The 3,579-nt window shown below is 42.6% G+C and overlaps 1 non-coding gene across 1 annotated transcript; it reads right to left on the reverse strand.

The window, feature by feature from the left end:
* Positions 1-395: 395 nt before the first annotated feature.
* Trnat-ugu (transfer RNA threonine (anticodon UGU)) lies at positions 396-469 on the reverse strand. The gene has a single exon. It is a non-coding gene; the product is annotated as a tRNA-Thr (tRNA).
* Positions 470-3,579: the final 3,110 nt, after the last annotated feature.

Below are 3,579 nucleotides of genomic sequence, written 5' to 3' on the forward strand. Positions count from 1 at the left end.
GTATCTCAAAAGATACGCTGCAACTTCAGTGACTTGTAGCACCCAAACTAAGGAAGATATTCATACCATGTTTGGCTTATGTCACAGACAAACTTACAAACCTTTGTTTTTGTGTGTCCCAGGTTGTCGTGAGTGAAGTATTAAGAGAACGGTTCAAGAAAAGTCTAAGTGGAGTGGTTTATCCATACTAAATCGGACATGCAGGTTCAAACACGGTATAGGAAGCAGCCATCCTTGCGGACGTCGATACGCTCGTGGTACAGGAGTTTTATGCAGACGGGAATCGTTTATGTGACGCATCATACAGCACGATCTGGATCAAGAGAAATTACAATGACATCCGGACCATTAGCTGCCTAGAGGTGTTGATAAATATCAACGGGGACATTGAAAATGTTCCCGACCGGGACTCGAACCCGGGATCTCTTGCTTACATGGCAGACGCTCTATCCGACTGAGCCATCGAGGACACAGAGGATAGTGCGACTGCAGGAACTTATCTCTGGCTCACTCCTCGCGAGACCCACATTTGCAACTTACTGTCCACACACTACATGCGTAGTGCCCCTGCCCATTACACACATTACTCGCGACTGTCAATCTACCGATTCCCATAAGAGTACGGGCAATGTGAGTGCATCCGCACTGGTTCAAATGGCTCTGAGCACTATGGGAACATCTGAGGTCATCAGTCCCCTAGACTTAGAACTACGTAAACCTAAATAATCTAAGGACATCACACACATCCATGCCCGAGGCAGGATTCGAACCTGCGACCGTAGCGGTTGCGCGGTTCCAGACTGAAGCGCCTAGAACCGCTCGGCCACAAAAGGCCAGCTGCATCCGCACTGAAGATCATTGGCTAGTAAGCCTTATCTATACGAAGATGATATCTGTTCTTTCGGACACGTGGCCTCGCTGGCGCAGTCTAACCGGCACGGTAGCTCATCGTGTTCGGTCAGAGGATTAACTGCCCTCTGTAATAAAAAAAAGAGTTAATGGCTTAAATGGATGTCTTGCGACGTCCGCCCCGAGCAGATGTAACGAACGAAAACGAACATAATGAGAGTTTTAAAAAAAGGCGAATAGAGCGTCTGACACGTAAACAGGAGATCCCGGGTTCGAGTCCCTGTCGGGGCACACATTTTCGACCCTTCCCGTTGATATCTGTCAACGCCTGTAAGCAGCTAATGATCTGGATATCATCATAATTTCACTCTTCGAGAGCTGCAAGATCACCAATCGGACATGTCCGAAAGAACATATACCATCTTCATATGGATCTAGAGAAGTCGACACAGAAAGCATACCGATGGCTGTTCAGCTTCACCGCAGAAGTCTGTTCGGAGGGCGTCGCAAGGAGCTGCAAATCCGAAGGGCGAGCATGCACCGGGTCCTTCGGTAACGATTACACATCTCTCCATACCCACTGCAACTTTTGCGCACGTTGAAACTAGTCGACAAGCCATAACGTGTGTAATTCGCTGTGAACGTTCTTCACCGTTTAGAGGAGAACGGAAATTTTCAAAACAACCAAGCTTTTTCTGGCGAAGCAATAGGTAAACGTAAAAATATAAAATGTTCACATCTGGGGAACAGCCAATCTGTATACTGCGACGGAAGAGGTAGGCGATAGCACGAAAGTGAATGGGTCGTGTTGTTTGATGTTGATCTCAGTGTCGCAACAATATTATTTGCTACTGAAAAAACAGTTAATTCTGACAATCATCTTGATAAGCTGGAGCTCTTTGCGTTACCACAACTGGCTGACCGCCAAGACACACTCGTTTTCCAACAAGATGGTGCACTGCCAATTTGAGCTCAGAATATGCGAGATGTTCTAGACCAGTTGTTTCCATGTCACTGCATTGCCAGGGGTGGTCCAGTTCCCTGGCACCCTAGGACGCCTCACACTTAGCGATGGAGTTCTTTCTATGGGGTATGTCAAGGACAGAGTCTTCCAAACTCCTCTGAACCACATCAATGTAAAAAGAAGCGTATCGTTGCTGCCATTGTCACAGTTGATTTGGATATGTTGCGCCGAGTGTGAATAGAGCTCGAATACTGGATGTTGTGTCTGCCACCAAAGACGCACATGTTGAAACTTTGTGAGACAATATGTCACACTACCCAAGCATGTTGTGAATATCTTAATTAGTTTGGGTGCCACAATACACTGAGTTGTACTGAGCCTTTTAAGACACCTTTTATTTAATTCGCCACGATACTCCAAAAAATTCATTGTAGGAGACTGAAGAGAAGAAAAAACATTGTTATTGGAATTTAATATCTCATTGACATTACTTCAGTTAATAGCTTGTTAAGAAGCATTGACGATTACGTGGCGTTTGTTACGTAATTCCAACGCGTACAGAGACCTAATTAAAGCGCTACTGATTAACCAAACCTTTTTAATTTAAATAAATTTTCTTGCTTTGAAATCAAGCAGTCGTTCAGTGGGGTTGTTACATTTCCAAACTACCCCAATAATGGCATAAAATGTACAGACGAAAATCATGTTTCTGATCTACGTAATAACCAACTAATGCATATGTTCTAGATATGAACTTGGTCGGATGATGCTGCATTCTTTATTGATTTATTACTCCAATACATTACCCTAAGTCCACATGCATAGCATAAAGTAAACATCGTAAAAATGGAAAATCAACTTAATGGAAATTTCTTGTAATATTCACTCCTGATGAACAGGAATGAAGGAAAGTATGTTAAAGAGTTTAGAGTGTCATCGATATTGGGGTCATTAGACCCTTAGCATTAGTTCAGATGCGTAACGATGACAGAGGACTTAAGACTTGGCGTTCAGGTAAGGAAATTACAGCCATGCAGGTGAAACGTACAAATATATCATGGGTAGAATGTTTTAATGAGTGGAAAACCAATTCTGCTCTGGTTCGACTGCTTTCAATCGGTAGTTAAACACAAATTATAAATAGGTCTCATTCTGTAATTCTAGAATACTTTTCACAAGAAGTGAAACTAGCTTATCGTTGGTATTTATGTAAAGAACTCATGTATATGTTAGAAACGTTTTCCAACCAATAACCGTCATGAATTTCTGAAACGCATTGTTTGCGACTTATTTTGTAAATTTCTGTAACAAAACTAATAAGATAGCAAAATTATTGTTGGAGTGTGGTAGGAGCGAATTGGTGCTTGATTACGCTGATATCAGTTTGTGAATGCCAGCTTTTTTTTTATTATAATCCTGAAATGTTCTGCCTGTAGTGATGAATGACGTCGCCTGTAATTACTGAAACAATGTGTAAGCATTGGTGAATCAGCCATGAGAGGGCCAGTTTTGTGACAACTTTTGTCCGTGAACCTGTTACAGTCGAAACAATAAACATGAAGTTGTAAAAGTGAAACTTTATGTCAATCTAATTACTCGAAATATCTCTTGGCGTACCAGATCTTTAGCTACCCTCTGAGGAACTCAGGATGTTGCAGCGAATTTGGTGGAGCAAATATTCTTAATTCTTTTACAGCAACGCCGGAGTTCACCGAGATTGCACTCCCGTGACCCGGTTCTATTTAAATTGTGGTGCAGGATCCTGG

This window comes from Schistocerca serialis, chromosome 2 (genome assembly GCF_023864345.2).
Source record: "Schistocerca serialis cubense isolate TAMUIC-IGC-003099 chromosome 2, iqSchSeri2.2, whole genome shotgun sequence".
Taxonomy (NCBI): Eukaryota; Metazoa; Arthropoda; class Insecta; order Orthoptera; family Acrididae; genus Schistocerca; species Schistocerca serialis.